Below are 12,899 nucleotides of genomic sequence, written 5' to 3'. Positions count from 1 at the left end.
CCACACACCTATGGTCTTTGACAAGGGAGCTAAAACCATCCAGTGGAAAAAACAAAACAGCATTTTCAACAAATGGTGCTGGCACAACTGATGGTTATCATGTAGAAGAATGCGAATCATTCCATTCCTATCTCCTTGTAATAAGATCAAATCTAAGTGGATCAAGGAATTCCACATAAAACCAGAGATAGTGAAACTTATAGAGGAGAAAGTGGGGAAAAGCATCGAAGATATAGGCACAGGGGGAAAATTCCTGAATAGAACAGCAATGACTTTTTCTGTAAGATCAAGAATCAACAAATGGGACCTAATAAAATTGCAAAGCTTCTGCAGGGCAAAAGATAAGGTCAATAAGACAAAAAGGCACCAACAGATTGGGAAAGGATCTTTAACTATCCTAAATCAGATAGGGACTAATATCCAATATACATAAAGAACTCAAGAAGGTGGACTCCAGAAAATCAAATAACCCCATTAAAAAAATGGGGTTCAGAGCTAAACAAAGAATTCTCACCTGAGGAATAACGAATGGCTGAGAAGCACCTGAAAAAATGTTCAACATCCTTAATCATCAGGGAAATGCAAATCAAAACAACCCTCTGATTCCATCTCACACCAGTCAGAATGGCTAAGATGAAAAATTCAGGTGACAGCAGATGCTGGCGAGGATGTGGAGAAAGAGGAAAACTCCTCCATTATTGGTGGGACTGCAAGCTTGTACAACCACTCTGGAAATCAGTCTTGTGGTTCCTGAGAAAATTGGACATAGTACTACCGGAGGATCCTGTAATACCTCTCCTGGGCATATATCCAGAAGATGTTCTAACCGGTAAGAAGGACACATGCTCCACTATGTTCATAGCAGCCTTATTTATAATATCCAGAAGCTGGAAAGAACCCAGATGCCCCTAACAGAGGAATGGATACAGAAAATGTGGTACATTTGCACAATGGAGTACTTCTGAGCTATAAAAAATGAATTTATGAAATTCCTATACAAATGGACCTGGAGGGCATCATCCTGAGTGAGGTAATCCACTCACAAAGAACTCACATGATATGTACTTACTGATAAGTGGATATTAGTAGCCCAGAAACTTAGAATACCCAAGATATAAGATACAATTTGCAAAACACATGAAACTCAAGAAGAATGAAGATCAAAGTGTGGACACTTTGCCCCTTCTTAGAATTGGGAACAAACACCCATGGAAGGACTTACAGAGACAAAGTTTGGAGCTGAGAGGAAAGGATGGACCATCTAGAGACTGCCATATCCATGGATCCATCCCATAATCAGCCTCCAAATGCTGACACCATTGCATACACTAGCAAGATTTTGCTGAAAGGTCCCAGATATAGCTGTCTCCTGTGAGGCTATGCTGGGGCCTAGCAAACACAGAAGTGGATGCTCACAGTCAGCTATTGGGTGCATCACAGGGCCCCCAATGGAGGAGCTAGGGAAAGTACCCAAGGAGCTAAAGGGATCTGCAACCCTATAGGTAGAACAACAATGTGAACTAACCAGTACCCCTCAGAGCTCATGTCTCTAGCTGCATATATATCAGAAGTTGGCCTACTTGGCCATCAGTTGAAAGAGAGTCCCATTGGTCTTGCAAACGTTATATTCCTCAGTACGGGGGAACACCAGGGCCTAGAAGTGGGGTGGGTTGTGTAGGTGGGGGGTATGGGGGACTTTTGTGATAGCATTGGAAATGTAAATGTATAAAATACATAATAATAATAATCATAATAATAATAAAGAACTAAACAAAAAAGAATGATTTTAACATCCATATAAAACATACAGAATATATATTCCTCATAAATTATAAATAGAATTATGTATAATCTAGCTATATGACTCCATACGTGATGTATGTAAGTAAATCAACATATCAGAGATGCATGCATAAGTATGTTTATTTCTGCATGATCTGCAATATCTAGAATGCCCAGCAAGAGCAAATGTTGTGCATATATACAGTGAGATTTTATTTCTAAGGTAGAGGGATATAAAGGCAGTAATGGAGTACATGTGATACAAAAGCAAAAAGGGAAGGACATATTGTCCTATCTAGGGAAGGACAATAGAGCAACAGGGAGAGGGTTGTTCATGAGGCAGAGGAGGGGAACTGCTAGACTAGTTCAAGGACAACTTACAAAGGAGCTTAAGGTAGAATGGGTAACTGGGCTTGTTTAAAAAGGGATACAGTGTGTCACAATGGCATCACATGGTAGCAGGAATGTGACGTAACTGATCACATTGCTTCTTAAATACTAAAGAGAAGAGACATACTTGTGCTTTCTTTTTAGTCAGTCTGAGACCCAAGTGGTACCATTTGCATTTTGGGTGGGTCTTCCCCATTTAAATATTTCTGTAAACATCTGCTCAGATACACCCAGAGATAGGTTTGTGTGGTGACTCTAAGTCCAGTGAAGTTGGTGATGAGTAGTAGTGACTGCAGAGTGTCTTTCTCAAAGTCTGTCCTTCAGAAGCAGTAAGCAGCTGTGGTAGACAGTCAGTGAATATTTCTCCCAGCATCTAAAATTACTGCAAAACTTTTCTTGGACCATTAAAGATGCCTTCCTCACAGTCATTGAGACAAGTCATATTCCTGGGTCATTACTCGTAGCTGCTGATTTATCAACATAAATGTTCGGTTCCACTGTGTCAGGAGGAAATGACTCTACATGCCAGGTATGCTCAGAGTCCTTCATGACCACACCTGAAATCATGCCTCCCCAGGTCTCCTTTCTTGTGCTGCTCACCTTTCATCGGTTTCTCCTGAAGCATTTCTCTAAAAACTTTCATGTGGTGCTCCTGGAGAACTTACTCAAGGACAGTTATTTTGGAGGGAACAAGAGAAGCTGGCATATGAATTAACTTGCCTTGCCTGTGACCCTGCATACATGCATCATATTCTTTCCATGATCCATAAATAGGATACTTGTAGCCATCAGCTAAGTTTTTGACTACTCCAAATAGGAGTAAATGAACAAAGTAACTTTCCATGAAAGTGAAAAATACATTCTACTAATTTTGGAAGTCTGTTTAATGAAGTACTATATATTTTTAAAGCATCCAGTTTTCATTTTTCCTCCTTAGTTTTTGTTTTTTAATTTTTTAAAAATTCATACAACTGTTGTTCTCTGTGTTAAACCTGACTTATCCATTATTTCAAGAATGGTGAGACGTACAGGGGATCAGGTTTATGTGAAGATTAAAAATAATAGCAATAATACTAAAGTAAAAAAAAAGTTATTAAGCTCGAATTGCCTTAGGTCACAGCATTCAGAAGTGGAACAGTGAAGATGAAAATTAGTCTGAGGAAGAGGAAATTACATTATTTTTCAGGAGCAGAGAAACGCCACCACCTAGGAAGATGAGATTGAAGCTGAGCTCGGCTAGAACAGTCCCAATTAACTATCCCCATTTAAATACACCCAGAGAAGTCTTAAGAGCATTACACTATAAATAAGATGTTTAAATTAGAGCCCAGGAAAAGTAAGAAGATAATGGAAGCCAGGAGCAGACTTAATCACAGCCTCTGTGCCTCCCCCTCAGCCCCCGTAGTATTTTGCATGTCAAGATATGAAAGGATAAAACGGAGCTGAGGTCAAGATTTTATTTTAGTTTAAAATTAATAGCTCCTGTAACTGTTAATTCAAACTGAGATTAGAATTGTTATCTGCTTGTTGCTGCTGTTGCAAGTGGCAGGTACCTGAGCTGTTACTCTTACACAAAACACTCCTTGAGTCATGGCTTTTCTTGATCCAGGTTTCTTTGAAAGCTGATAAAAATTGCAAGCCCCTCCATCCTCTACATCTTTCAAGATGAGAACCGACTCTGTTTCACTGTGTGGAAAAGTAATGAATTTACCCTTTGCGTTAGTCAGCTTTCCATTACAAGTGACCAAACTCAAGGCAAACAAAATTAAAGGAAGAAAGATTCATTTTGGCTCCTGATTTATCTATGGCCATTGGGTTCTGCTGTTTCTAGATCTGTGATGAGGCAGAGCATCTCAGTGAGGATCATGTTGTGGACCTCATAGTGTCTAGGAAGCAGAAAGTGAGCTTGCAAGCAAGGCTTCAGGCACATAGTATAGCTTGCAAGTGCATGAATGGCCTCACTGGCCTTCTGCCTGCATCTAGACCTTGTCTCTAAACATTCCCACTGACTTCCAAAAGCATGTTTGTTGCGGCCCGCCTGCGGTCCACAACAGGAACGGTTCAACTGAAAATGGCAGTTCACGCTGAAAGAGAGGAAACTAGACGGGGCGGAAGAAACAATGGAGTCAAGACAACAAACATTCTGATCAAGACTCAATTTTATTAATTCCAGACACTCAGTTTATAAAGGAAGGGGGAGGGAACCCAATTTCCCGCCAAGTAACTCGGGGTCCAGTAGCAGGATGAACACGTGTGTGACTCCAGGCAGCAGAGGCAGGTTCCAGCAGTGGGCGTGGCAGGACGAATGAGCCGGTAGCTCCATCCTTGAGCAGGCAGGTTCCAGGCTGGGGGAAGGGAGGCCACATGTTAAGTTGTGAATCAATAAGGCAATCAATCCATTGATGATACCAGCGCCCTCATAATGCACTTACCCACCCCCTGAAATACCCCAACTGTATTCAGGAACAAATCTTCAACAGATGAATTTTGGAGTGATATTTAAGATCTAAAACATGACACCCATAAAGTATTTCTAATAGTATTCATCAATGTGGTAGATAAAAGTCTAGAAAAACTTGAATTTATACAGAATGCCGAAAAGTCAAGGATAGCATCCCTGACAACCTGCTACAGCACTCTGTTTCATTGGAAGACAAGTGGTATTTTTTAGGAAAGCATTTTCAACATGTGGGTAGTGAATCCCTAAGGTCAAATGACCCTTTCACAGAGGTCACCTAATACTATTGAGAAACATACATATTTATATTTTAATTAATAACAGTAGCAAAATTACAGGTATAAAGTAGCAACAAAAATAATTTTATGACTGTAGGTCACCACCACATGAGAAACTGTACTAAAGTGTTGCAGCATTAGGAAGGTTGAGAACTATTGCTTTAGGACCTGAGCCTTCTCCAAGGCCAGCTTATAATTTAGTATGCATAGGGAATAGTTATCAGACAGTGAATGAATTCTGGTACAGTTTGAATAACAAACTTCATAAAGTAATAGAATACTATGAAAAATCAGAAGTCTTCATCATTAGTACCCACTTAACTGATAGAAATAGCCAAGAATTTCATGCTAAGCAGTATTGAAAAGCCTTTTTGGTATCTCCTCTTGAAAGTTGGATAATTAGTAATATGTAAGGTAGTCGGGTATAAGCCTGGCTGAGGGGATACTTCCTTTTGTCCTTAGAGTACAGGTTAATTTAGATCAAGGAAAGACTTTCAAGCAAAAATAGTGGTATAGCTAGTAAGAAAACCAAATTTTCAATCTGAGCAAGACAGAGAGTTAAGAAAATGACTTAAGAATAAGACTCTGGGGCTGTGGAAAATCAGGGTGTGGGGTTGCATAATTGATGTGACAAGAGCTAGTCTTTGAAGAATCTCCTCACAAAGCAGAGCAACGAAAGTGTGCTATGGGAAGATGTGGCTTTGGGACGCTGTGCCTGCTGGTACTATGAAGAAAACAGAAAAATGGGATGGGTCTTGAGGCAGAAAGGACTAAGGTAGATAAATAACCAGCCTTAGAAGTACAATCCTAGAGCCATGTTAAGGAGTCCATAGACATGCAGTGACTTCTCAGCACATTCAGAGCAGATGTGCTGCCTCCTGCACAGTGAGATGGGAAATGGGAAAGGGAGGCCTAAGAGTAATCTATTAAGTCTTGTATATGTCTATCTCTTTCTTATGGGAAAAAATATTTCTATTCAATTTCTTGAGGAAAGAAATTGTATAAAATTAAAAAAAAACATAACCATATGAATTTGCTCATGGGTGTGCCATAGAACAGTGGTCCTTGAATTGTGGCCACGGAACCCAAAGCATCAGTAGTGGAAGCCTGAGACATATGCAATTTCTCTGGTCTTGCCCCTCACTAATGAATCTGAGTTTCTAACTTTCCACTCTGATGGAGTCTAGCCATCTGCTGGAAGCCTCCCGATGATTCTGAGGCTCACTACAGTTTGACAGCTACTGCTGTCATAGGCTATTTCTAAAACTTCAATGTGTGTCAGTTACATGGAGATCTTGTGAAGGCCAGACTCTGGGTTCCCACTGCCCAGATTTGGCAGGTTGGGGCTTCTCCAGCTCTCTGGTGTTCTGAGCTTCACACTTGAACACCTGGGGCTGAAGAAAGCATCTTAATGCTTTCCACTGATTTGATGACGTACATTTTACAGCAAGGCAGTAACTTCTTGCCTCTTTTACAAAGGAGTCTCACACCTTACAATTGACCATTTGGTGTTGCTGCTGGAGAAATGGCAATAATAATAATAATAATAATAATAATAATAATATAATCTGTAATTACCATCAGATGAATCAGGAATGACTCATGCTTCTGGAAAAATAGATATTGTATGGGAAATTTAAGATAATGAAGAATCCCCAATTAAGAAGCCCCAACTGACTCAAGATGGAAAGATCTTCAATGGTCATGGTTTCTACGTTTTCACTCCCTGCTTTGTGATAAAGGAGAAAACTGCTGTGGGGAAGTAGGTTGATCAAGGATCTTTGACAATGAATGGAGAGGTGTGGAGCTATCCAGATGCCTTCTCACTTGCAGTCTGCAAATGTGTAACAAGGAATGTAAGCATTAACACAAACTTGTGAAAATAATTTTCTTCTTACTCAAGCACTCCTTAAATGGCTGTGGCAATATAGAAATGTTATCCTTAGGGGGGAAAATGTTACTTCTAAAGTTCCAGATGCTGATAAGGAAGGGGGAGTAGGAGGAAGAGAGGGAAGAAAAGAAGGAGGAATAAGAAGAGGAGAAAAAGGAAGAGGAGGAGGAAGAAGAAGAGAAGGCAGCATCTTTTTACCCCTTTGTAAGCTACAGCCCTGCTGCTCTTTCTCTTATTTCACTTGACATTGAAAAAGAGAACCATTCTATGGCAACCTCTTCTTTAAGAGTATTTCTGCTTGCTTTGTATTCAGTGCTCAGACTGTGGCAAGGGGAACTCCTTTCTGTTGGAGGCACTCCTGCTTCTGTGTTTTATTTACTTTAATCATTGTTGTGGCAAAATATCTCCTCCAAAAGCTATTGAAAGAAAATTTTATTGGCTCATGGTTTAAAGATACAGTGCACCATGGTAGGAAGCCATGGTTGGAAGAGACACAATAGCTGTACTGGAAAGAGCAGCTGGTCACTATATATGTATAGTCAGAAAGAAAGAAAGATAAATGCTAATGTTTGGCTAGCTTTTCCATTTTACTTTTTATTGTTCTAGGACCTGGGCACACAGGGTGGTGCCATCTACATTCAGGGCTTGCCTTGAATCCTCAGTTAAACTCTTTTGGATACACACTCACAGCTATATTCAGGGATATGTCTCCTGGGTCTCTTAGGTCTCCTGAATGAATTCTGAATCCAGTTAAGTGGCAATAAAGGTTAACCATCACTCTTGTTCTCCATGGGGGGGGGGAGGGGTCCATAGTGAAGAATTCAAATTTGATAAACCAATGGGGAAAGACTTACACATCACACTAACCTCCACGCTAGGCTCAATTTCTTCATGTATGCAGTATGAATAATTACGTTTTATGGGACATACCTATGACTTAAGAAACAGCAATAGTTAATGAGCAATTCTTATGTTTATTTCTAATAGTAATAAATATCTTGTTGAAAGAACTCTGTGGGCTTTAATTTTTTATTATTTTATTTTATTTATTTCATTTTATTTATTCACTATACATCCCACTCACTGCTCCTTCTCCTGGTCACACCCCCCAACCCCAGAAATCCTTTTGTCCTCTAAGATGGTGGAGGTCCCCTGGTTATCTTCTCACCCTGGCACATCGAGTCTTTGCAGTGCTAGGTATATCCTCTCCCACTGAAGCCAAAGAAGGCAACCCAGTTAGAAAAACATATCCCACAGACAGGCAATAGCTTTTGGGGTAGCCCCTGCTCTAGTTGTTTGGGACCCCCATGAAAACCAAGCTGTACATCTGCTACATCTGGAGCGGGGCTAGATCTAGCCTATGTATGCTCTTGTTTGGTGATTCAGTCTGATAGCCCCAAGAATCCAGATTTGTTGACTCTGTTGCTCTTCCTGTGGAGTTCCTACCCAGCTTCTGCATAAGAGTCCCTAAGCTCCATCTACTCTTTGATTGTGAGTCTATGCATCACTCTGAGTCAGCTGCTGGGTGGAGCCTCTCAGAGGACAGCCATGTAAGACTCCTGTCTACAAGCGTAATAGCATCATTAATAGTGTCAGGGATTAGTAATTGCCCATAGGATGGGTCTCAAGTTGGGCCAGTTATTGGTTGGCCATTTCCTCAGTTTCTGCTCCATCCCCAGTCCTTGTAGAAATAATATGTAATTTTGAGAAACACTGTCATCTAGTATTATTATATACTAGTATATATAATAAAAAGAAGAATTCAGTGAATATCCTGGGCCAAATTCTGACTCCTTGTGCCCTCCAAACTGCATCTGCCTTTAAATCTCTAGAACCCGTGTGTGGGACGTAATTTGGAGCAGTAATCATGGAAGATCTAATCATGGATCCTGACTGAAACTATCCTAGATCATCCATTTGAATTCCTTATCTAATAGTAGCTCTCTCCCTGTAAGAAATGCAAAGTAGAAGACAGACACAGAGACCCCACGAAGGCAAAGGCAGAGGAAGGAGTATTATAGGCATTTCCCCAGGAAGCAAAGTCCAGCTGACAACCACAGGGACCTGAAGAAGCTGGGGAGGTTTCCTTCCTTCAGCATTTGGAAGGGCCTGTAAACCCACAAGAAAATGGATATATGTAGCTTTAAGCCACCCCAGTGCCGGGAATTTGTTACAGCAGCCACAGGAAACAGATACCGTGAGTACTAGGAAGTAAGAACGTTTAGTTTCCTTTCCAGGGAATTAGGACCTGGCACACAGACAAATCTTTCAAGAAGGTGAAATTTATTTTTGGCATTTTTCCATCTCCCTAGGTGTAGTGGTGAGAAGGCAGACACGATTTCTTTTTTTAAACTTCTTCCAGGATTTTTCTTTTTTTTCTGTCACCATTTATACTCTGTATTTTTACTTTATCTGCTTCAGCTCCTCCCTCCCCAAACCTGGCCTACGTTTTACTCTAAGAGTAGAAGAAGCATTTTGAGCAAGTCAGCAGTAGGGCATGCCATGTCTGCACCTCTGGCTTGGGTTGATGCCTTATAAGCAGAGCCAGAGGTAAGATTATTTTGCCCAAGTGACTTCTAGGGAGGATAACCTTAGGAGTAAGGCTGGGGGGAATGGGAGAGTGAAAGAGAAGCTCAGCAGGTATGTCCTGGAAAGTCTAGTGTGGCGTTGATCCCATCTGGAATGAATGTCTTCTTTTTTTTCTTTAGATGGGCAACAAGACCCAGCAGAAAGTACCAAGAATTGTCCTACACTCTCTCCCTCCTTTTAGTTTCTGCCTGAAGGTGGTACTTTTCTACAACTGATGAACTTAACTGACACATCATTACTACCAGAAGTCCGTAGTGTACTCTGTGGTTCTCTGCTGCTTTGTACATCTAAGAGGTTTTTGTGAATATACAATGGCACTCGAGTTTACCATTACAATATCCTGCCCTGTTTTTGCTGCTTTAATCTTTGTATTCTTCTCACTCATCTTCTCTTGTCTTCCAGGAGGCATTGATCTTTTTATACTGTTTCTTTCCATAGCTCTGTCTTTGAAAAACATCACATGGTTGGAATTATATTGCATGATTCCTTTCAGAATGGTCCCTTTTTCCCCACTAAAAAATATGCATTATTAACATATTTACAAATCTTTTGATGGCTTAATACCCCATATACTTTTAATATCAACTAATAACTTTGTCTATACACATTAAATTTATCTATTGGTATACATAGGACATTTTTGGCTGCTTTCAAGTTTGATTAGTTATGAATAGTTCTACAACAAACATACATGTTTAGTTTTGTGTAAAAGCTTTTAATTCACTTAGACAAATACTTAGGATAACTCCTCATCCCAGAGAATGAGTGACATCCTGGGAAAATGAGTAACAATTCCAAGGGAATAAGTGACATCTTTCTGCTTTGTCACTGAGCATCATTAATTGAGCATTTATTAGCCAGGCAGTGACTACTTGTTTCAGACATATTGATTCTCCGACAAGATCCAATAGCCTAGTGGGAGAATCAAACTGAGAGGGTAACTTTATTAACTGGTTAACTGAATGTTGAAGCAAGAAGTTTGAAGGTGAGGGGATCAGTTTGCGGTTAAGCCTAGAAATTGGAAATTTAGAGGTAGACTTTCCCTTGGGAATCAGCACAAAGCAATGTGAAATGGTGTAGAAGAAGGTCATGGATGAGGAGGTCACATGGTCAAATTTAGAGTTTAGATTGTGAGCACAGCACTCTGGGGAAACAGTAGTAGAATACACAAGGTTAAGGTAAGCTGACATAACTCCTAGGTATCCAATAACTATTAAGGATCTACAACAGTAGCTTTGTCCATAGAAGAAGAGACGGGTATTCAGGAGCTATTTAAGAGACAAAATATACAAAGAGATGTGACAGATTATCTAGCTGAGGTAGAGGTTAGTACTAAAATAACTAGTAGGCTTCTAGTTTTTCTGGTGTGAAGAATTATCTATAAAAAGACATCATTGAAGGTGATGAAGAGTTAGAATAGGTTTTACACTTAAGTTAATTTGTCTTTGAACAATATGGTGGGCCTTATAGAAAGAGTTCATCACCAGAAATTGAATCTAGGGGTGAATCTGTGTAGAGAAGCTATCAGAAACCACAACGTGGATGGAAATGCATAAAGATAATAGCAAGTACCATGTATTCAGAAATAAGGACTCTTGGTACTCTTTAAATAATGACAATCCTAGAAATGAGAGCGAAGAGGAAAGAAGACAGTGGCGGAAGTGGCCCAGGAATATGTGCTATCACAAATCTAAAAGACTGAACTGTTAGAAAGGAGTGTTTAAATCTAATACTGATCTAATGCTAAAAGTCAAATAAGACCTGGGCAATGTGGTTCTCAGGTATAAAGACACGGTGGCTGACTGAGAGAGAGGATGAAGAGACTGAACTGTACTGGGGAGTAGGGTGAGCAAAGACAAGTGAATACTGAAAAGTCTACTGAAAAGATTTAGCATGAAAAGATTGGACTACATTTACATCAATAGTAAGCAAGCATGACCACCTACCAAACACCAGCTATTAATTCAGCACTGGATCAGGGAAGGGGTGATGCTAAGCTGCTATTTACATCCTTAGGGGGAAAATCCATAACTTAGCGTGAGGAAAAGATGATTGCCCCTGATGAGGATATAGAATAAAGGAATGGAAGGATCAGAGAATTTACTGATCCTTCACGCACTGCACTTCTTCCCATGACCCCATGGAGGAAGTAGCTAGTGTGCTTATACTTTAAGTAGTTTGTAAATAACTTTAAATACTTTATAAATAGTTTCAGGAAAATCTAGGCAAGAAATGAATATCAAATCACCTCCAAAAAGAAAGAAACATTTTTGTGTTCTTCCTTTAATAAATTCGTGGATAAATCATTTATATGTCTCTAAACCAAGCACACAAAATCCAGACTCAGGAAATTACATTGTTTTCATAGTGTTACTGAGCTATAAATTGAAAAGTCAGGATGCAAAGCTTGTTTTGTTTTATTTAAAAATTTATGTTCTTCCTTCTTCGACCATTCTCCTTGATAAATGCCTTAGTAAGAATGTTTGCCTGAATAAATTTTACAAATAAGATACTCCTAAGAGGGTGGAAAAATTTTAATGAGGATCCTGGAATTTGATATTGGTCTTAAAGACTAATAGGATTCAGATTAGGTGTCACTAAACAGTGGGTCTTAGGGCTTTATTGCTGTGAAGAGACACCATGACCACAGCAACTTTTATAAAATAAAACATTTAGTTGGGACTGGCTTACAGTTCAGAGGTTTAGTCCTTTATCATCATGGCAGAAGCATGGCAGAATGCAGGCAGACATGGTTCTAGAGAAGGAGGTGAGAGTTCTATATCCAGATTAGCAGATACCAGAAAGAGAAAGTGAAACACTGGTTCAACTCTAGCATCTGATACCTCAAAGCTGACCCTGAGTGACACACTTTCTCCAACAGGGCCATTCCTACTTCAACAAGTCCTTATGTCCTAATAGTGCCATGCCCTTTAGGCCTATGGGGGCCATTTTTATTCAAACCACCATAATCTTGATCACATTTAATCCACCATATTTTTGTATAGTCTATGAATTAATATCATTTCTATTTCCTTAAATATACATTATTAAAAAGGTATGTTAAAATGTTCAAACATGGGATTTGAAATATGGCTCAGCAGTTAAGAGCACTGGTTATTCTTCCAGAGGTTCTGAGTTCAATTCCTGGCAACCACATGGTGGCTAACAACCATCTATAATGGGATCTTCTGCCCTCTTCTGGTGAGTCTGAAGACAATAACAGTGTACCCATAAACATAAACTGAATAAATAATTTTTTTAAAAATGTTCAAATGAACCCACACACCTATGGTCACTTGATCTTTGACAAGGGAGCTAAAACCATCCATCCAGTGGAAGAAAGACAGCATTTTCAACAAATGGTGCTGGCACAACTGGTGGTTATCATGTAGAAGAATGCGAATCGATCCATTCCTATCTTATTGTACTAAGGTCAAATCTAAGTGGATCAAGGAACTCCACATAAAACCAGAGACACTGAAACTTATAGAGGAGAAAGTGGGGAAAAGCC

The sequence above is a fragment of the Mus caroli genome, chromosome 2 (genome assembly GCF_900094665.2).
Source record: "Mus caroli chromosome 2, CAROLI_EIJ_v1.1, whole genome shotgun sequence".
Lineage (NCBI taxonomy): Eukaryota > Metazoa > Chordata > Mammalia > Rodentia > Muridae > Mus > Mus caroli.
The sequence above is the reverse complement of the archived record's forward strand: the minus strand, read 5'-3'. Positions refer to the sequence as shown.